The 22915-nt window shown below is 40.6% G+C and overlaps 1 protein-coding gene across 4 annotated transcripts in view; it reads left to right on the plus strand.

Moving 5' to 3' along the window:
- FAM107B (family with sequence similarity 107 member B) overlaps window positions 1–22915 on the plus strand; it is a 60099-nt gene that overhangs the window by 20016 nt on the left and 17168 nt on the right. Inside the window, exon 1 of one of the 4 annotated variants that reach the window (XM_054051930.1) lies at window positions 17198–17301. The exons of the other annotated variants lie outside the window; for them this stretch is intronic. The gene's annotated coding sequence lies outside the window, so the exon portion shown is untranslated. Of the gene's footprint in view, window positions 1–17197; window positions 17302–22915 lie in introns of those variants that run through there. 4 annotated transcript variants of the gene reach the window in all.

Consider the following 22915-nt stretch of genomic DNA (forward strand, 5'->3'; position numbering starts at 1 on the left):
AATGTGTAGTTTAGCCATAATGAAATATACAGTCTAACTTTGCCTCCCTTACTTCCCAAATCTAAATGCCTTAAGGCATTCCTCCTTGCCCTGAACACTTGTGACCTTTTGACATGTAGTGGGTAAGAGGCTGGAACCAGTTTTGTTGAGAAACAAGCAAAATTTCACAGTAGTTTTTGTGTCAAATTCAGAGATATTTTCTTGATTTTGATTTATTTCATTCAATGAATTCAGTAACTTGTTATTTCAATTTAAGTAGTTATTCCAAAGCTGAGAAAGTGGTGAAGAGTCAGGAATGTGATTGAGATAGAAAAGGAAAACTTTGCTAGTTCTAAAATCTGGAGTCAGGACCAAATTTAATCAAATTGCTAACTCTAGATAATAATTAATGTTATAAATTTGATCTGTAAACAAAATGTCTGTTCCACTTAATGCCCAGCATGTTCAGGTGATTTATCTAAGAAAATAAAATCAGTTTCACTTTGATGCTTTTGTGAACTTACTCTGTTTTCACTTAACTCCCTTAACACAACTTTGATAGGAATAACAGCTGAAAATGTATTCACTTAGAACATTGGAACAGAGTAATTTTCCATGTGTAATAAAGAATTTGAATAACTGTGTGTTATATGCAACCAATTAGTGGTGTAATTTATCTGCCTCTTCAGCAAACAAAAGGCTCCTGTTACACCAACCCGTCTGCAGAGAATAGCTGAAACGTAGGAAATGCTACAAATATTTAAGAATCAAGATTTCTGCTTAAGTAATTTTCATTTTTACCATCTGCTCCTTAATAGAATCAACACTAGCGTATTCTCCTCTGATGTGACTAGAGTTCCTTTTAGCTGAAGTGAAAAATGGAGGCATACGGTTATTTTGTGTTTGAAAATTGAAGCTTGCTGTGATTTCTTTCTTAAATCCAATAGATGGCTAGATAAAGGGAATTAGTCACAAGAAGGAAGTCTTAAAACTGTTTTGAATTAGATTTCAAAGGCAAGGGTTATGTTGGTCGTTTAAAACTTTGGATTTTTCACCACCACCAGAGTCAATGAACAGCAATCTAACATGAGGTTCTGGCAAGATACAGTCTGGTCTGTAAAGGGCCCTGTGCAAGTTAAAACAGATGTGGTTTGGGATTATATGTAGCATCTGTGGCTGGTGAAGGAGTAGTACAGGGGAGGGGATTACTTGCTCTCGTCAGCACGGGATGGCTGTAGATTCTGCTGATATGGCCCTATTATTTCTGCATGTTTTGTCTAGTCCTTCAATTTGAGTGGGAGAATATAGGTCAGTTGCACCAGTGAGGCTCTGGTTTCTGAAAGAAGATTGCTGATCCTATCCCAGTGCCTCTTTCCAGTACTCTTTGGGCTTTCATTTGGAAGAAGACTTCATTAACAGTCTGCTTCTCGACTCTCTTCTGCTCAGAAGACTGTTAGTCATCTGGTATTCATTTGCCCAAAGACAGCCATGCAAAAGCTAGCGTAAAGGATGGCACCTCTAAGGGAAGCGGAAGGGTCATTTCTTTGAGTCTGTGCTTCCATCTGTCATCTCCAGCCAGTGTCCTGTAGCACGTGTGTGGATGCGCACAAGACGTATGGTCAGGAAGGGCCGTACTTCTGCACAGTCTTCTTGCAGTTGCTGTGACCTTCTCGTGTGCCTTTTTGGCTTGAGGAGGAAAGCAAGCATGTGTTTCTTTACGTGTTCGCACAGTAAATAAAGGAGGTGGGTATCAAGTACATTATGTCCTTCCAGAGCTGTAACAATTTCACCACCACTACCTTTATTATCGGTCTCAATATTTGATGTCAACAAAACCACAATGATTAAATAGTATTTTCAATACCAACTGGATATGAATTCTGTGATTGTTACCAGGTGGTATCTGAAGACATTTCTATCTAAATACTGGGAGAGGGAAGAAGAAGCTGCTAATGAGGTTATGAAGTAAAATATTGAGAAGCAACATTCTCTATCATGAAGACTGAGGAGGAGGAGAACAATTTATGCAGAAGGCATCAAGAGAGGCCTTGGGTTGCATCTTAACAATGGATTACAATTTATAGTTTAAACAATGGGATTTAATCTGTTGGCTGAATTAGTCTCTTAGAGTATGTGGAGTAAACTGGGGATAAATATTCAAAACATATGTATTGCAAGCATTTAAATCAGAACTAGGAGGAGGGAGGGAGAGTAGTGGGAAGGAATTGGTCTCTTTGTAAGGCTCTGAGGCTGACTTGTGTATCTCAACTGCATTTTTTGCTTTGAAGCCTTTTAAAGGGTAGTTAATAATACACATGCCATCTCCTTGAGAGGTCAAGGATTGCTGACAGATTAACTAGGTTTATCAAATGAAAACATACTGTAATTTGCTTAGCAATTTAAAACAGAATGTTTCTTCATCTATAGCACCTACCTGTATTAAATTGTTTCAACATCAAAGGTCTTTCACTGAGGATAAAGTTTTACACGGTCCATGTTTCATTTTAGTACTTGAATTCTCCCTGTGGCTATTTCCTTTGATGACATTTTTGTAAAGAACTTGTATGTATTTCTGCTCTTTCTCACATACGTCCTTCTGTGCAGGCTTTGGATGGAGGAATGGAGTGTCTCAATGTCATGGTTAAGGGTTTTTTTCTGTACTGAAGAATATATCAGTCTTTATTTTAGAAAACACTTGCATGGTGATGGCATCTATTAAGCATAAAATGCTTCTATGACAGTCATTGGAAAGAATATCCATGAATAAAAAATGAACGACTTGAATCAATACTATTACTTTTCATTCTCTGCTTGCCTGTTGCTTTTATTCTCTTTATTAGCTTTCCATAATGGTGAAGCTTTCCTTTCAAAAGAGGCAACATGGCCCTCTTATTTGTTTCATTTGTTGTGTTGTTTCATTTGCAGTGTATGCAGTAATGGGATAGGGAAGGTGGGAGTTACAGTTTCAGAACTGCGCATGCAGATAGTTTGTCTTTAAAACATCCCCCCCTTTTTTTCTTTTTTCTGTTTTCCCTTGCTTCTGCTTGGGTGTTTTGTCATATCAGCTCTATCCCTGTTTCCTCTTTTTATTACTTTATTTTACGATCTATTGTACACACTCTGTGAACACAAAGTAAACTGATGGCCTCTGAATCAGAGGCTATTACCGCATATTCATGATTTGATGAGATCTCCTGGTTCTCGCTTACATGAATCTTAAAAGAATCCAGAGTACTTCAGGTGTAAGTATAGTCTTAATGATAAAACTAACCTTGTGTTAAATTCCTTGCGATCTTTGTAACAGTAGTCCTCATCAGGGTTATTAACTTTCAGATGTTCACTAAGACCAAATCTTGTTCATGTCTCTTCAGTATTCTTTCACTCATTTAATAAATAGCATCATTACATCTTTATTACACCTGGACTTGTCTCTTCTGTGCAGAGGGTAGTGATGAATGACTGTGAAATTTCAAGATTTCCAAAGTTTGTGTGAAGTGCAGCGGCCAGTGTTCATTGAAGCTGATAAACCTTCCCCGGAGGAAGCCTAGTGTGATGACAATGAGGGAGTGAAGATGATAACAAGAGCCACTGGTTTGGAGAAATGAGTAGGTGTTAATGCTAGGCAAAGAATAACAAAGCGTATAATGGACGGGTAGTGAGAGTAACCCTCCAGCACTGACTTCTGTTCACATCAATTTTGTTACCTTATTCTTCTCATGATCACAAACCTGGATTGTAATTTAGTGCAGATTTTTATCTTGCCCTTCCTTGTTAGTGTGGAGGTGGTCACAGATGCTGGTAGTAATGAGCACACGTACTGTACAAAGTCAAGGGAGGATGCAGTTCACTGCTGTGCCCAGCCCCACTTAAAGAAGCTTTTTGAGAGCACGCAGCAGCCGTGTGTGCATTTTACAGTGATGACAAAGCCTGTTAGTTTTTAAATGCATTTTCTTTCCAGCAGTATGATAGGGTTTTCATGCAGCTTGGTGCTGTGTTTAAGGTTGCATCACCATTTCCATTACAAACCCCTTGTTTCCAGTAATGGTGCTGTGCAGCAGCCTTATTCTGTTGCGAAGTACTTAGCAGAAAATGGTTTTGTCGAGATCAAGAAAGGAAAAATTCCCAGCCTCTTATAATGCTATGTTCACAAAAAAACTGAAGGGAAGAAAGCCTCTGTGTGCATTATTAAAGTGGGCTTAGATGGATTTTCAGGTTCTTGAAATAAGAGGTGAGCCAAAAGGTGGAATGGGATAGCCCTTTACAGACATTAAGGACTGTGAAGTTATTTGTATTGACCTACAGTAGTAAACACAAATGGTAGCAAGATTCCTGCGGTGAAAACGGAGTATGAGCTACTATAATACTGCTGGAGTGCAGTGCCGTGATAGCTATGCCAACCACAGACTCGGGGTGCAGAGCCATTTATGTATTGTCATTTCTAAGAAATGTGATTGCTGATGAAAGGCTCTGGCTCCCTTTATTTGTCTTGATGCTGGAGAGATGTGATCTGTTTTGTTGGTAATTGTCTCTAGCTTGGAAGAGAAACGCTTGGATCTCTACTGGTGGCGCACTTGTGACTTGTAATAGAGTTTTCTGTTACCTTGGACCACGTGCTTCGCAAAAATATAAGAGGAAATTAATGGAACACCTGACCTTACTTTTTAAGGATCAGAGTTTCATTTTTAATTTCTTGACTAAAATGACATGAATTCAAAGTGAATCCAATTTGCTATAACTTTTTGACTAGAGTGAAGCATTATCTCGCCTTTCTTATTCTTTATCTTCATCTGTTCCTTGCTCATAAACTCAGATCTAAACTTATAGTTGATGGCAGTTTGTGGTATCCAAAAAGGAAGCCTGGAGTTAATCAACTCTGTTATATTTAGTAAATGAAATCTTAGTGGTTAAATCGACAGACTTCTAGTGCTGGCCTTGTACGCTGTTGTACCAACTCAGCAGTGTGCAGAAATATTTATTTCCAAACTGAAAGACTCTTTAAAAAGTAGTGCTGTCCTTACATGACTTCAGTTCTTAATAATCTGTATTATTTTCTGTTTTCCTATTTTTAATGTAAATTAAATGCATATTTGATTTAAAGCTAATAAGGCAAACAGCATCTTGGATTTTAGAGTGAGAGAGGATCTTCTGGCATTAATGATGAACAGGCTCATGTCTTATTCAGCTTATAACTTCAGTCTGCCAATCAGACTTTGTTTTTTCACATATTTTCTTAATAGGTCACACATTTAGGGATTGTTTTTTTCATGAATCACTGTAAAAAACCAAATAGAAGTGATTAATCAAGATCTGTTATGATTCTTAACAAAGGCTATATATATGTGTGACTATATCTATGTATGTTCATATATATCTGTCTGGGTCTGTTTTAAAACAGCAAGCTTCAGGCTTTAACCACATGCAGAATGTAATCACATTGTTTTTTCTTGTGGCCAAGCAATGCGTTTGGCCAAGAAATGAACTATTTGTTCTCCTTTTAAGTCTATTTGTGTACTTTAGAGGAGAGTAAATAGATAGAAGCAATAGAGACACTTGGATTTATAAAGAAGTCTAGAATTCTCCATCAGAGTCAGGGTCATCTTTTTCCAATGATGGAAAATTCAAGAGTCTTCTGCTAGAAGTTAAATAGTCAGGTTCTGAAATTACTGCACATCAAGAAGCATAGTATGTAGTCAAATGCAGACGGGATTTTCTCATAGGTCTCAACTGGGACTTTGATGATCCACCTTCAGTTTCCAGTTCTACCTAAGTTCCTGTGTAGCTCGGGGCAATAGCTTGATTTCTGTGGTTGGTTGGTTTTATTTTCACATGTTCACCATCTTACCCAATGAGGAGGTTCGAAGTGTTTGGTGGACAGCTGCAGGCTTCTGCTGCTAACTTTAGCCCTAGTCTACTGTGATAACCAGTCAGGTGGGGAGAAGTATCTCCAGTAGGTGACTCCAGATTTTTGCAGTTCAGATCATGAGTGAACAAGTGAATGCCAGTTGCCCAGAGCTGTCATGTATTCTGGTTTTCTTCTCTGCTGTTACAGCCTTTCTGTCTTCTGGGTACTTTCTTCCAAGCAGTCAAGGAGTCACTAACCCAAGTTTGCTCCAGCACTTGTTGTGAGTGGGTGTGCTGCTCTGCTCTTCAGCTGTTGCCTCTGTTTCTGCTGTTTGTGCCTGCAAGTCACTTGAACGGCTGATGTTTTGATATGAAGCACCTCGTTTGTATATATGTTTCCATAGTGCTACCAAATAAAATGATAAATAATTACAAATTCCATTTTTGAACCTGCGAGGGATGTGTGCGTAGGTTTGTCAAAGGGCACCATCCTGCAAGCTGACTACCTGCATAAGTTCATGTTCCTAAGGACAGAACGCAAAGTAATTCAACAAAGCTTTTCAAACTGGGTGTGAGGGGCAAAGCTGCTGCCCAATGGGAAGTCTTGTGCTGATTTAAACATATATTTTATTTGAATTTATTGAAATAACTGTGAGAACATGTGCTACTGAAGCTTTTCTCAAGACCTAATTGCTTTCAAGTCATGAAAAACTCCTCTTGTGCATGCGCGTCTACAGTTCTAAATATCTTTAAGATAAATGTAGATTAATGAAGTATCTTGAGAGTGCTTGCCTATACGTGCACTTAACCTAAACGGATGGTGAACTGAATATATGAATGCTTCATTACAGTGAGACAGAGATGAATCTAAAGCTTTTAATTTGAATGCAGAAAGCTGAAACTCACTTTCATACGTGTCTGAATTGTGTTTGTGTGTCTCTTTGCTAGAAGTCTGCCATGCATTCTGATCTCCTTCCTCTCCAACGAGAGCAGATGGAGGTTCTTAAACTTGGACCAAATTCCTAGAAAGTCACTGCACTGACATTTTGAAAAAGTGTGAGGGGGAGTGGGAATTTGGATGGCAGAGGGTGCCATGACAGAGAATGATAAAAGAATCAAGCAGCAATGCTTTCCTTCGCTTTAGTCAACACTGCAGTGATTACAGTGAATATAAAATATTTCAGTGTGGTAGAATAAATGCTCCTCTCTTGCCATCTAGGTGCTGTATCAAATGGATCCTCTTTGCTTGATTTTTATTCACTCCCCATAACATAATTAGCTCAAAATTATAGTTCTTAATGACATTTTCAAATTGGAACGCTGCAATTCTTGAGTTTTTTCATCCCGCCCTCCACAATTTGGATTTGTACAAGAATTTTAGCTGCTTTGCAGATATTTTGAAAAGGCCCATAAAGACAGTATGTGAGAGCCACATGCAGGTCATTTCCTATTCCCCTCCACCCTACATATTTCTGCCTGTTTCCCTGTGGTCTCAGCATTGCTGCTCCCCTCCAGGGGAACCTGGGAGGGAATACTCAAATCCCAAGTGATTTTGAACAAGAAGGTGGCATTGGCTCTGCTGCCTGTTGTTTTCTAATGGAACAAGCAGAGCTGACTGTATGTGTATAACTGTAAATGAAACAGGGTAAAAAAAAAAAAAAAGTCTGAGATATTATATTTAGTAATAATAATTTCAAAATTTTCCACATGGAAATGTGATTCTGCCTGTTTTAACAGGCTGTTCTCACTTGCAAACCAGACTGGTAATCTCGTTTGTCTACAGCCTTACTGAGTTGTTCTTGCTTTGCTTGAAGGGTTGGAGATTTTGTGAGCAATCTTACAAGCTGGTTAACCTTAATTTAAAACCAAATGTTTAAGAGAACAGTGTGTTCTTCTGGTGGAGTAACTTCTAAACACAAAATTCTCTTGCTTCTCTCAAAACATTAAATATTCATGCTAGGAAAAATCTGGTAGCTTTCCTTTAAAATGCGTGGCTTTAGCCTCAGTGCCAGCAAGAATTTGTTTTAGATTGAAATTGCCATATGGTATCAGACTACAGTTGTCTCCTTATTTATTAGATACCTACTTGCGTGATGGGCTTTTCAAGGGAAAGCTGAGCACATCTTTTGTTCTAGGTAGCATTAGTTTAATATGTGGAAAACTTGCGTCTGTGTGTGTGTCTGTGTTATCATACACTGAGCTTAATCACTGCTTTGGAAATTATTTTCAGTTGGTAAAGTTAAATTTTTTTACATTTTCTTCTTCTTTTTTTTTTTTTTTTTAAGTTTCCATTAATCAGTTATTTTGTTCTGCTGTTCCAGCAAAATATCACATAAGTTAAATATTAAGTCTTTCAGACCAGATGAAGCTGTGTAGCAGAGACTGAACCAGGAAAGGGAGTTACTGCTGGTGAGTGATTAGATCTATGGTGTTTTTCAGTATCTAGCAAGAAAACTGGCAGATGTAAAGGCTGCAAACCTGCTATCTGTATAATGCAGGCTGATGGAGTTGTTATCCACAACACCCACAAGACTCCAACTAGCTTGGACCAGTCTTGCACGTGTTTCTGCAGTCACTTACTCTCCTGAAGTACATGTTGCTGTTTCTTACTGACTGCCTTCTTTTTTGGCTTTCTTTACGACAAAATAGCTAGCACTGAAAATGGCTCACGTACAACTACCCCGCCGTACTGAGCCGTGTCCTCAGAAACTACGCGACAGCTTCCAGATGCCTCTGGCATCAGTACAGTGCTGTGGTTTCTGCTTTGCTGTGCCGTATAAACCATGTGCAGTTCTTAGCATGCCTAAAGGTGCTCCAGTCCTGTATGATACACGTTGCCGTTTGGCACCGCTGTGTCGGCACAGCGGTTTAGCAGCGCAGCTAAAAGACACACCAAAGAAAATGTGAGGAATAGTCTGCCTTTCAAGCTAAATATTCAAGCAGCTGCTTTGAAGCAGCAAGCCTCCCAGTTCCTATAAAACCAGTTGTCTGCGTGTAATGGATGATAGTATGCCTTGCTGCTGAATCTCCTTCCTTGCAAAGAGCAAGCCTCAGCTGACATTTCTCATGCTTTTTACCCGAGTTTCCAAGCCTGCACGTTTAGTGTGGTTTTCTTTTAAACTGTGTTACAGTTCCTATAGTGAGTCTTAATGTAATTCTTCCCTGTCAAATGTCCTCTTCTCTGTTTTACATGAAGCATATGCTAACATCCACTCAATTCTTTTCATCAAGTATTTGGCAGCATAATTATGTGTGAAGAGTCATTCAGACCATGCTGACTTATACCTGCTGAAAGATTTGGCCTGCACTATGTATTTCTCTCTGGCTTTTGCTTTACTCAGCTCTTAGAAGATACCTACAAATCTACAAATACTGGGGGGGGGGGGGGGGAATAACCATCAATATTCAAAATATGCAATTGTTTATTTAACTCTTAACTATCAGGGCTATATTTAGTTTACTATACGAAAATAAAAGCGGTCATCTGCACTTGCTGATATACAGGTTTTATAAAGGCTTTAGAAGGGTATGAAACATTTTTGTGTGCTAAATGAATCTTCAGGGTTTTGGCGACTGCAAGGTTAACGATTCACTACAGAAAGCGTTACAATTGCTGTCCCTCTTGGAGGGACTGGTCCTCAGGGGATGTGAATAAAGGAGACTCCTTGGATGCTGCCTAACTTGTTACTTTCTTTAATAGCAAGTCCAAACCTAAGAAGAGATCACCTGGTCTTTTTTTAGCCTCTTGTTGAGCATCGGTTTCAGTAGCAGCTAGTGAGCTCTTAGACTTTTTTAAGTCTGCCCTGGGAGTCCCCAGGATGTCTGACTACGGACATTTTGTCCAAGATTCAGGTAATGTGCAAAGTAACCCTTGTGCAGTTCTTGCACCCCTGCTCCTGTATATGCTGTAAAGGATTCAACTTAAGCAGGTTTGTATACAGATGTCCTCGATCCCCCATGGGGTCACTTGCTTTTCATGAGACTATTTTGCAATAGGCATTCATGTCTGTCTTGTTACCTTGCGAGGAAACAAAATTCATGCCGTCTTTCACAGTGAATATGCCCTGAGAGTTTATTTCCTGAATGACCTATTTTGTTGTAGTCAGAGATTTGTATATCTGTGAGACTTGGCTTCTTTTCTCTCTACTAACACAGATGCAGAACAGGCGGATGTTTTTATGAAGTGAATGTAGCAACTAAGTTGGTGTTTGAGAGCTGAACCTGAATCACTGAATTTTTGGTACTCCATGTCCATCTTTGCTGTAGTGACAGTCTGTATGTCACACTTAGCACACGACTGAGTGACTGGCAGCTCTAGGAACTGAAACTGAGGCTGCCCTCTGACTTCTGAGTTGGTGAGTCAGCATACTCTGAATGTCATACAGCCTTTCTAGAGATCCAGGGACAGAAGCCGTGGTTACAGAAGAGCTCAGCATTACTCCAGCTTCTACATCCTTCTTTTCCTGTTTGAACTTTTTTAAGGAACAAGTGGCTGACGCACCAAGTGGACAAACCTGATAGGCAGGGACAAGCTTCCAAGTGAAATTAAAGGCAAGACTTCTGTAACCACTTCCACTGGCTGGGTCAGAGATGGCTGTTGCAGCAACTGGCCGCTCCTTGCTGAAGTGGAGCACTTGTTTTTATTGCAGCTGCCAACGTGAGACTGGCTGGGTCTTTGGGAGGGCATAAATTGGTGCAGGACACCTCCAGCTTCAGTGGGACAACTGTGCTTGTTGCCTTTTAGAAAATGACAAGTGTGTCGGTAGACAGGAGGGAAGTCCTGTGAGCAGGCAGCTGTGAGAATTTGAGCCCTGGGATGGAAAGCTGCCAGCGCAGCTCCCTGACCACGAGTACTACATCTCTGCTATGGGTCATGGAGAGACTTGTGCATTTGTCAGCCAAGAGATACCCTGCCTGTCACTTCTATGGAGAGGAACAGAGCCACCACAGATGCTCCTTGTTCAATACTTTAGCCTTTTCTTGGTGATTGTGATTTACTGGGGGCTTTTAATCCCAAGAACCACAGTGTTCAATTTTATTTTTAATTTTATGTTTTATGGCTTCTAAGACAATGCTTTGTTTCCATCTCATTAATGTCTTTATTCAGAGTGATGATCCAAGCAGGAGGACTAATAATAGAATTTGACATTGTGGCTTTTGATTTGAGAACTGCGTGAAGAATGGTGTCAAATTAACATACTTAGTGTTTTGTGTGTTGCTCTTTGTAGTCTGAACTCTTTTTGTGACAAGTGATGTTAATTTTCATACAATTTTGGAAGAAAGAAATCGGATATCTATTTCTAATTGCTACTTGGTTAGAAATGTGATATGTGTATAATACAGGATAGATTGATTAGGCTCATTATGATATAAAATGAAAATGTCAGATGACAAAAATAAGCAATAGAATTGTTGCATTTTTTATTACACCTTTGCCTTGGGTTTTGCATGATTGAAAAACGTTCATACACACAAAAAATCTCCTTGCCCTGAAAAACAGAACATCAGAGAAGAAAAAATAATTCCTCTCAATTATTGGAATAAACTGAATCCCAGGAGATTGAGGAATATGATTTGTCTGAATAATTGCTTGCAAAGAAATATATGTGGAAAAAAATAGAAGAAATATGTAGTCTGGTTTAGAATCACAATGAGGAGACTGGGCTGCATCTCTTTACAAGCACCAGATTGCTTTCAAGACTGTGGCAGAAGCAATGGAAAGTTTTCCAAACAGATCCTAGCGATGCCATGCCTGGAAGGCATGGAAGGAAAAAGATGTTCTTATTAGTGTGTTATTTTCTTAAAATAAATTGCAGCATGTTGTTACAAGAATTGATGCCTTGCTTTAATAGTCTGAAGCATTTCGAACACTGGGATCTGATGTCCAGACCCTTCCCCCTTTCACTTAGCCCACAAGGACCATCAGCAGCACTGTCAAACCTGAACCATTCTGTGCTGGTGAGAACCATCCAAGTACTGTTTTCACGAAATGGCATATTTATTGTCTTTCCCTGCCAGACCCTCCTTCTCTCCCCTCCGCAAACTCCATCACTGGATTTGTGCCCTGGGAGGTTTGGGAGGCAGGGGAGTGGGAGCTGTCTGCTCCATGGGACCCTCCTCTGAGCCTGTGACTTTCTGGTAGGAAAACAGAGGGAAGGAGAAGTATGTGCTTCTGTGCCATTGCAAGGGGACTTTGTCACAAGCTTGTAAAAGCTGGGGGATGAAAAACAGGTTTGGTTGGAACATTCTGGAGAGAATAGGGCTCACTGGGAACAGAATGGCCTCTTCTGTATGGCCGTGGGAGTTGTTGGAATGGGTCCAGAGGAGACTACAAAGATGATCGGAGGGCTGGAGCACCTTCCCTATGAGGACAGGCTGAGAGAGTTGGGGTTGTTCAGCCTGGAGAAGAGAAGGCTCCAAGAATCTTATAGTGACCTTCCAGTACCTAAAGGGGGCTACTGGAAAGCTGGAGAGGGGCTATTCATAAAGGCTTGTGGTGATAGGATGAGGGGGAATGGGTACAAACTGAAGAGGGGCAGATTTGGGATTTCTTCACTATGAGAGTGGTGAGACACTGGCATAGGTTGCCCAGGGAAGTTGTGGCTGCCCCATCTCTGGAGGTGTTCAAGGCCAGGTTGGATGGGGCCTTGAGCAGCCTGATCTAGTGGGATGTCCCTGCCCATGGCAGGGGGGGTGGAATTAGATGATCTTTAAGGTCCCTTCCAACCCAAAGTATACTATGATACTATGACATTCTCAGTGCCTGTCATGGAGAGGATGGCTTTGCCGAGAGTACTGCAGATTTTCTCATGACCTCTGTGGTCTCATCCAGATGTTCTAAAAATATCTCCTGCAATGGAAATCTGTTGAACAGATTTTTTATTTCTGCTCTGTTTGACTCGTGCTCTAAAAAAAATCATTAATCCTACCTGTTTATATCTTCTGCTCTCCCCGTGTTAGCAAAGGCTAAGCTCTCTATTCACATAGGAACTAGCCAGCAGTTTGATGTTCTGTATATCTATAAGCATTAAAGGCCAACACCTGGAGCTTTAAATGAGATGAACAACTGTGTTTAAATCGAATCTTGTTTTGGAGTGAGATCAAGAATGAAACATTTTGGCTCAAAACCCTCCAAGGAAACAGGAGGTGTCAGAGGAGTGTGTAGGTGTGCTACAGCTTGCCCTGGGGCAGGGAAGGGCTGAACAGCCTCGCGAAATTCCTTCCAGCCCAGTTTCCTATGATTCTGCAAAAAAAAGTGATTACAGTGGTTGTTGGCTGTGCAAATTGCTGGAGATAAATTACTTTCAGCAACTTGTGTGTGGTTTATGGCTGTTTTTGTCATTTTAGTTGATGTACTCTTGCAGGAGAAGTGCTAGGGGTGTGTTCATGCAGGTCTCCAGCATCGCGCTACTGCATATGAAGGTTAACTGAGGCCATTGTCCCTGCCAGCACTTCTGCATATGCAACTCCATGGAGAACTGTAATATTCATAATTGTACGCATTGCCTGAGTGAGTCAGATAAGCTGAGGAAGATTAATTAATTTTAGCAGACTGGCTCCAGCTTGTGCCAGCTGACAGTCTAACCTGATGCTATTTATAGTCATATTTCATCGGACTGCGTAATCTTGATGTAAAAATTGGTAATCTCTTCAATGCATGGGTCTGATTCTCCAAGTACTCATGTAGTTTCTGAGCTCTTCAATTCACGGATTCAAGTTCAGCTGCATATAAAGTGGCTTTGTTTTTAAAACTGCAGATACTTTGGTGTTTTAAAAAACAAAACCAAAACAAAAAAAACCCAAAACATAATCCCTCCCCACCCCAAAACCAACCCTGATACCAACAACAAAAAATTAAATAACAGTTACAGCAACGAAAAAACCCTCACAAATCCACACTGTAAAGACATCAGGTTGATCACCTGGAAACAGCGTATTCTAAACCACCATCTTCAAATTTTCCACCTACTTATTTTATTGTATTTCCAATTATCTGTTCCAGTATATTTTTAAACAAGTGCTTTGGGAATGCCAGTGAAAATGTTTCAAGTATTTCCACACAGACCTATTTGGGTAGAATTTATTCTGAAACTCATCTTTGTTGAAAAACATCTCTGGGCCAATTTATCCCTGGAGTAATTTTCCTTGATTTTTAATAGCGTTGCAGGAAGGATGAATTTGGCTAGTGTTTTAATTTATAACACAGGAAATATGTACAGCTACAGCAAATCTTTGCCCAGGGTATGGTACACAAGGGGGAAAAAAATGCATGATTCTATCAGTACTTTGTTAATTTAATTATAACAACAGATGCAGCATTTAGTCTATTTAACTTTTGTTATTGAGTTACTAAATCCCACTCAAAGAATATTTTTATTATCCCCAGCTATAGCACTGAGTGAGAAGCCTCACCACTTCTTGAAATGTTAAGCAGCTTTGCCACTTCCTCTCTCTCTGCATCAATAATCTACTATTTTTGCTGATAGCACTTTGTTTTGAAACTGGGAGATGTAAATCTGTCTTCCTTTCTGCTTGTACCACCACCTATTTCCTCCTGTGTTCTCAGAAAGAAAAGTGCCACGAGAGACACCTTCTTCCTCTTTTTCCTTTCCTCCACCTCCCTCCTTTTTAGGTCAGAACATACCGGAAGTTAATTTAAAACCAGAGCTCTCTCAGAGATGCAATTTAGGCACATCTATGTTCAGGCATTTGGATGTGTTCAAGAAAGCACTTCCATTAAAGGCACTTCTCAAATTGGGAAAACAGAGTAGTAAACTAGTAAGTGCTACTTGTGTTTGCTGGCCTGGTAATAACAGAAATATTTCCAGTGGTGTAATTTATGTTGCCTGCAAACAGAAATCTGTGCCTCTTGCTTAACCAGGATGCACAGAAATGAGCCATTTCCAGTTGTGCCAGCTGAGCGTGGTGGTAGTACCTGGCCATATCTGTGGTTACGGGGAAGTAATTTTGCTCCAGGGCTTTCTTCACTCACAGGGGTGTGCTGGGTCTGGGAGGGCTCTGGCACCTTGGGTGTAGTATCTCACTCAGTGTAGGACTGCTTTTATCGATCAGTACAAGCACCTCAAAAACACATTTATCCCATCATATTGTAAGTGTGATCAGTGACAGAATCACAGAAGGGCTTGGATGTCCTGCTATGGGCAGAGAACGTCTTGCACAAGATCGGGGTGGTCAAAGCCTCGCTCAACATCAGCTTATACACTTCCAGTGATGGGGCATCCATGTCTTCTTGTCTTAGTGTTACAACACCCCCATTGTAAAAAAAAAATCTTCCTTATGTTGTTATGGAAATTACTCATGCCAGCCACCATAACTGGCTTTGACTATAGGTTTCTACTGGTTTTATTCCACCTATGCCTTGTTCCTCGGCTAGCCACTTCCATGCCAGGAGCTGAGCATTTCTGGGCAAGTTTGGGTGCGTGGAAGAAGGTGAGCTGTGTGCATCTTCTAAGCAATCGGTACTGGGATGCACCAGGCTCCACAGTGAGTTGAACCATTGATGGTGCTGCACTGTTCTTTGGGATTCCGCATACAGGACTGAAAAACACTTTTCACTGTATGGCTTTTATTACACAGTAAATTTGGTGTAGTGACTGATAGGAAGTTCTGTCTCCTCATTGCATTGCAGGTGAAGCTAGATGTGCTAGAGTTGGTGACCCTTCTCTCCATTCTTTTGAACAGTTTGGCTTCTAGGTATGAAAGACCTTTCCTGTCTTCGGTTTTCCCAATCACCAGGACTTTCCACAGTGGTATCATGGTTTAGTCACCTTCCTGCGCAGGGAGGAAGGTTTTTTTTTTTTTCACCCATAGGTAGCAGGTAGGAGGGGTGTGGTTCTTCAGTTCAGCTTCTCTCCTGCTGTAGATCACGGGGACGACATTGCTCTTGTTCTTTAGATGACTGCATCAGACTGACACCATTAATGGCACTTGCAGTCATTTTGTTATCTAGATAATTAATCCACAAGGTATTGCACACAATGTGGTGAATAATACAGGAAATGATTAAACTGAGTATTTTCCATGGTTTTGTGTTATGCAGCGTGTGAAGCTGGAAGTAACTAGCATGCTGGAGGTATCGTAGAAAGCAGTGGCTGGTTTTGTTTGTTCAGTATTACTGTAGTTTATGAAAGTTGAGCTGAAATTTCTAGCTGTTTTGATTTTTGAAGCAGTTTGGGAGTCTAGTCTCCCTGGATTTCTCATGATCCCAGTGGAGGAAGGCAAGTGTCTCTGGAAGCTGCTTGAAAGCATTGATAGTTGACATTTGTGCTCATCATAGCTGCTTTGATTTGCCCTCTGGATAGCCATTCTAATGCTATAAGGAGCTTGCTTTCCTATTTTCACTACAGCAGTTAAAAGCCTAAAGGTGGGCAACATGAATGCTTCTATAAATATGTATGTTTTAATTAGGCCAAGGCTTATAATTAAATAATAATCATAACAGTATAAACAAAGGTTAGAGTAGGATATATAAAAGGTCTTAAGCCGGACAGAAATGGTTGTTGTCTTCGGGTTTTAGGTGAGCTCTTGGGTGACATGAATTGAAGGTGTCTACAGCTGAACTACATTGATTTATGTGTTGTAAAGAAGGGGAGAACGAGATGAGAATTTGGATTAAACTCTTGTTGCCTTAGCCTTCCTTGTATCTGCCTTACTCATTTAACATACTGACTCCTCCTGCCTCTCAAGTCACTTGAAGTAATGCAGCTGTCCTGTAGGGTTTTTTGAGAAGTGGTATTTAAATGACACCTGTTCAGAGGTTTTCTCTAAAATGGATGTCAGCACTCTCCCGCAAAGGAAATACTCCTCAGAGGAGACTGAAGAACTCTAAAATCTTTTCTCTGGTAAGAGCCTGTGCTCTAGCCTCTACATAATTTTTCATTCTGACTCTGTTGGAAACAACTAACAAATGTGTTAATATCTCTGCTAGCAAGGCTGGTACTTCTGATGGTGGGCGGGCCCATTTGCTGGCATTCTTTCTGGTAAATCCACTGCTGCTGAGTTGCAAAGTTCATCCATCGACTTCAAACTTTTAATGGTCTTATTATCATTTTTTTTTTAATCACTGCGTGAATTTAACTAAACATTGTCTTCCTGAGAGCACTGGGTTTTCAATGGTAGTAGATGTTTATGTTGGATAGAAGCCATAGGAAAACACTGAGCACAGTAGGATGCGGATCAAAATTAATTTGCAGACATACACTTCCTGAATCACAGTCTGCAGCCCTGTACAACCACAAACTTATTGTTTGTTCCACCAGGCTCTGAGGTGTATGCTTCATTAGGTGTGTCTGTGAGAGGGAAATGATTCTTGAAAGAGGGTGTTTAACCTGAAACTGTGGAGTTGTTAGCTCAGCTACCTATAAGATGATGCTGTGTTGGTGGACTGTAGTGGAAGAACTATCACCCTGCTCAAAGACACTTGACATTGCATCTCCCGCAGCCTGACTTTGCAGCAAACAGGTTAGTAGTCCTGACAACGTGATGTTTGGGAATGAAAGTGGCGACCAACATCTTTTTATCTGGAAAATCTATACTAAACAGGTACCTAAAACGTGAATGGGATGTATATCTTTGTGTGAAGGATGAGCTGAGATTCATGTCTATCTGGAGGGAGGCAACATTGACCAAGGGAAATCAAAAGTAAAATTTCCAAGAGTTCTCCTATTTTATAAGCCCTGAAGCCCATTGGCTTCCTAGAAGATTTAGGATATAAAATGAGGATAATGATTCAGCCCTCTGCATGGTCTGTAAGCTTGTGGCACGTGACTCTCTCAGATGTGTGTGGACAGTAAGGTTGCTCTTATTTTGGTTCTAATTGCTATTTGTAAAACAAATGTATGACATGAACTCTAATGAAAATCAAATAATAATGATTGAAATCTTGTTATTTCAGCCTTTTGTAACTCCTTCCTCATTGCCTTCATGTGTCATAAAAGCTGAAGGACCTGGGATTTGATTTTCTGACAGTGTCCTTAATAGACATATTTCACTATTCCACCTGCACTTTCAAGTCTGATCTTGTTACTGGGATTCTGACCTTTTCCTATAAGCTGTACTGTTCTATCTGTAGGGTTGAAATGGTTCAATTTGCTGTGCCAGCTGATGGTGTTTATGCTGGCTCAGCTGTTTCCAGTCTGGACTGATTTTGATTGACACTGATACACATAGACCAGTGTGCTGATTTTCACTCGTACATTGCCATGGCAGAAGCTGCATGTTCCCAGCTCACTGTGCTTGTCTCTTCTGGGAATTTTTGCTTCCTTGCAGGGCCTGTTTGCTCATGGGTATGCAGCACAAGCTGATGACTGCGGTAGTTTCTCAAATATGCCTGATTTGGGACTGACAGGAGCAAGCAGTGGTCTGCTGGTAAAGATCCTTGAGATGCACATCTAGTTGAGCCAACACCAAGTTCAAACCATGTTCAAACATTTACCAGTTGTAACTAATGTTCCTGCTCTCAGCAGCACTGGAAAGGTGTAGATGAGAGAACAAGACATGTTAATGATAAATCTCTGCTGGTAAAGGCTCTTTGGTGTCTTTTGATAGCCTGATTGCTTTCATAACCAGATGCAATTCCAAACTGGAAATGGGTCTTGTTGCTGTCTGGCAGTAAAAATACTGCCCTTGTTTTGTTTCTGTGCAGCTTTTCTGATCACTTTATCAGGATCAATGTTAGCAGGTGGGACAGCATCCTCTGTGCGGGCAGGCTGCTGGGTTACACGTGGTGGGTAGGAGTCCTGTGTTTGTAACATCAAATATCTCAATGATACGAAAAACGCTAAGGCTTACTTGTTAACATTCACATGAAATGATGACTATTAACATTCTCCTGATGAAACGGGATGTAACTGTAGCAAACATTAGCTGTAATTTTAAGCACTAATGTATATGGTAAACTTGCATTGATGTAGTGGCTGAAGATGCAGTATTTACACCCTGCTGAGCACTGAGACTGTTGAGGAGCACATGCTGTTTTAAAGAGGAGAGATTTTGATAAATGGGTCTCTGTCTTACTACTAACACGCCAGAGAAGAACATGCTGTATTCACCACTGGGAGTGGAAAGCCCTCCGGCTCCCAGCTCTCATTCTGGCTTTTCAATGTGGATCTTTGTCTTGGAGTCATTTCTGAGAAGATATTTACTATTGCAGCTTACAAAAGCATGTGTTTAATGTGTCTTTCTTTGTTGTTGAGATGATAAATCCATACACAAATAACAAAAAGAAAACACTAGGGACTTCGCTAATAATTTGGGAAGGAAGAAATTCATAAAAATAGTCTTGGGGTGAAAATAGCATTGGTCCTTCAGGGATAAGAATCATAAATCCTGTGCCTTTCTTTTGCTGTATGAAGAAGTTTACAGCCTGCGTGCTATTAACTTCAGCATCTTTTCTAAATTTTCTTCTGTGTATCTGTTAATTTGGAAGTTTTTAGCTTATTTTAAACATCACACATTTAATTTTCTAAACTTCATTCAGCAGATTACCTACTTATATTGCTTCTTGACTCTAAACCAAGCATTTTTTTTCATAAATAGGAGTGCATAACATGAAGTGGCTCCAAAACTTTTCACAAAATGCTGCCTATAATAGAACAAAGCATAGCATTGTTGTAATTTATGGTGTTTCTTACTGATCTGCTCATTTGAAAAAGCCTGTCTTGCTCTCTCAGCATTTAGTATCCGACACGTTGTCTTGCGTTGACAACCACAGCCTATTCCAGATTAATTTAGGTCTCAGCGACTTGCTCCGCATTACAAATCCAGATTTTGGTACAGCTGAGAATAGAGACTCTCTCTTGTGTTGCAACTCAGTTCCTGGCTGTAATTACAGGGCAGCTTTCCTGCTGAGTGAACGAGCCTCTGTTGTGACCAAGCCCACTATAATGCACAGATCCCACTTTATATTTTGATGAATTCCCTTTGTTCAGTAATTTTGTTTGTAGTTTTAAAACATAATTCTTCAGTGAAACATGGCAAACCATAATTGTCTAATTAAAAAAAAAAAAGAAGCAGATGTTAATTTTCTGCTTTGCCAATCTGGAATTCTCCACTACTTGTTAAGAAAGCAGGTTAAGAAAGGGATTGTATTATGAAATGATGGACAGGCTGTGATGGATGTAGGAACTTGAGCAACTTGGGCTAAGATGTTTGGAAGTGTTGTGGAAGTTTGGCTTGTTTTATTCAGACTTATGAGACTAGTAACAGGTCCAGAATTTACAGTGAAGGAAAGGGGTTTCTGTCTTCCTTTACTGATGCTTACAATTGCAGACCAGCTTTCTTGTAGGGAGGCACAACCAGAGGAATGAAGAATGCACGGCATGCCTACGCAGATACCAACTCCCCTTTCACCCTTGATCACAAAGACAGTTCCTCTCCTTCTCAGAGTCTATAACATCTTTGTAGGTTACACAGTCATGAAGAAAACTAGTAATTAATTTAGTGATGAGAGACAACAAAAAGCAGCACTTGCTGTGATGTGACCCAGCACAATGTGTTCGCTGGAGTGTTGCATATACACCTATGACTCTTGGCGTGTCTACTGAGTGCAAAGCAGAGGTGTGCTTTTTAAAACATGAGGGTCATACAGGCTCATTGGAATTTTAATTACAATTTTTCTCTGTTTGGTGTTTTTGAAATAGCTCATTTAGCTGTTGAAGGAGAGCAAAAGAGGACCACAGAAATACCTCTTGGTATTTCTTCCTTCCTTCTATAAAAATCTGAGACAGTAAGACGATATCCTGTCACCTTATGGTGACATTTTTAAGGAGTCCTTAACATGCAATTTATTGCCAGCTTATCAGTTTTGTTGGCCTGAAAGTTTCCTTCTTGGACTGCAGGCCCACCAGATGCTAAGAGCCCCCCGGTTGTCTGTTCAGCAGAGGAACAAAGAGCAAGGCTGGCTTCAGGTATGAAGAGGTGCAGCTGGCAATTGGTGGTTATGATTGCCTATCAATAGGAATTCATCATTTTAATTAAGTTGCTGTTGTTAAAACCAGAGGTAGCAGACAGCTTTTCAGTCTGCCTGTAAGCTGTGTCACCTGTGAAATGGTGTTAATAAAGGGGGCTCCAAGGCTTTATGAGAAGGCTTCATTCAAGCCCTTTCTCTTCAGGCTGACAGCACCCTCTTTCAGAGACATGACTGTCTGTATATATGTGAATGACAAATGGCATTCTCTTCCCTGGAAGCTCTGTATGCTGCTTTCTTGAACCTTGACTAGCAAGAGCCAAGCTGTGACCTAATACTGCTTTTGTTCCTCAGCTTCAGGCATCTAATGACAAAGACTTTCAGACCCTTTCTTGGCTCTAAGCGAGTCTAGTTTTGCAGGACTGTGTTTTCTGGCTTCTTTAAGGTTTTTCCTTGTTTTTGAGCATGAAGAAACAAGAATATGCACATTTTATTTTCCTTTAGGAGACCATTGTGATTTGGAATTTGACTTTTTGGGATGCAGGTGGTTTGTTTTAAGAGTTTGAAGGACATTCCTGTAGTGCCTCTTAGGACTACTGAGGGTTTTTTTTCCTTATTTGACTTACGTACTTCTGAGTTCTTCCATTTCGAGTTTAAATCCACCTTAATTCCACTCTGTAGCCCATAAAGCAAGTGAACTATTCTCTCAAAAGCCCCAAGGATGTTTGCGAGGAGCTGAGCTGAGCAATCCTACTAAATCTGGTGGTGTGGCTGGCCCCCTTCATGAGTGCTGCTGAGGAAGGACAGTCTGAGACTTTCCTCCAGGTGGTCTGTCAAGCAGAAAGGTAACAATTGTAGGAAATTCCTTTCCTGCCACCAACTCACAAGCTCAACAAACAAAACAATTTGTGGTGAGACAGGGGTCATCCCTCTAGTTTCTTATTTTTCTTTATTGACTACTTCGAATTTGTTGAGCAGTCCCTTTCTGGAGGGATTAGGGAGTGGTGATCTATTTCTCCCTTCCTGAACCTCTTCAAGCCATTCTAAGGAAACCAAAAGATAAGATGACATAGAAAACATGCTAGAAACAGCGCCGTGTCACCATACTTAACTTACTTTGTTCTGCCAGAGTGTGAGCTAAAATCTCCCCTCTGCACCTGCTAAGCTTGTGTGACTGCTTTTGTTTTAGGTGTTGACATTCCATGTTCTTCATTCCAGGGAGGCTAAAAGGCCAAAGGCAACTCAGTTGTGTGAGCAATGCTTCAATATACTGCGCAGACAGAGGCATGTTTCTTTAGAAAACAACACCCTTCTGCTGAGAAGCAGGGCAGGCTGTGTACCCTTTTATGTGCAGCATACTGACTGATGCTCAGCTCTGGTGTCAGAGCTTCCTGATTTATGAGGTTGGTGATTGTAGCTGCTCATAAAGAGTATGTAAAAAGTCAGATGTTACCCGTTGTCAACATTTTTTTCAGGTTTTGTTTTCTAGAAGTTCTTGCTTTTCAGGACTTATATTTATTCCATCAAATAGTGAGAAGATAATGTTCCACTAAATGCCCTGTGGCATGTAGTGTTCTTTGCAGAGCTCCTGTCGGTCACTGCTGCAGTTTAATAGCTTCACGTATATCAGGCTAGCTGTCCTAAGCCCCTGTGATATATGCCTTGCCTCCTGTAGCATACGTTTCCGGGAGCTTTGTGCTGACTGACAGACATTCTTACACTCACTTGTTCCTTTTACAGTCATTAGGGCATTGTGCCTTTGGTTAAGGTCACAAGTAGAGTGTGGAACAGCTTTCTCTTTAATATCTTGCTCCACCTCCCTAGAAGATCAGGTCATCAGTTTTACTGGTCTCATTGGTTTTGCCTATTCCTTCAGGTTCTTACTCCTTGCCTTGGTAGTGGTGTCTCTTTCAAGTAAGTTGCAGTTAGGAGCCACATACCTAAAATACATCTCTGTCAGCTGAGAGTGGATAAAACGGGTCTGGGCAAGGGATGGTGTCTCTTTGTGGACACAGTGCAGGCTGGAATGTAGGTTTAGTTGCCTGAGCCAAGACTAACTCATTGAGGTGAGGGTTTTATTTCTTTCCTGTGAGTAAGCTGGGAGTGTGTTAGCTTCCAGGAGCTATGTTTCAGAAAATTATTTCTTTTTGTTTCGTTTTATCTAGGAAA

Source organism: Cuculus canorus, chromosome 1, assembly GCF_017976375.1.
Source record: "Cuculus canorus isolate bCucCan1 chromosome 1, bCucCan1.pri, whole genome shotgun sequence".
Taxonomy (NCBI): Eukaryota; Metazoa; Chordata; class Aves; order Cuculiformes; family Cuculidae; genus Cuculus; species Cuculus canorus.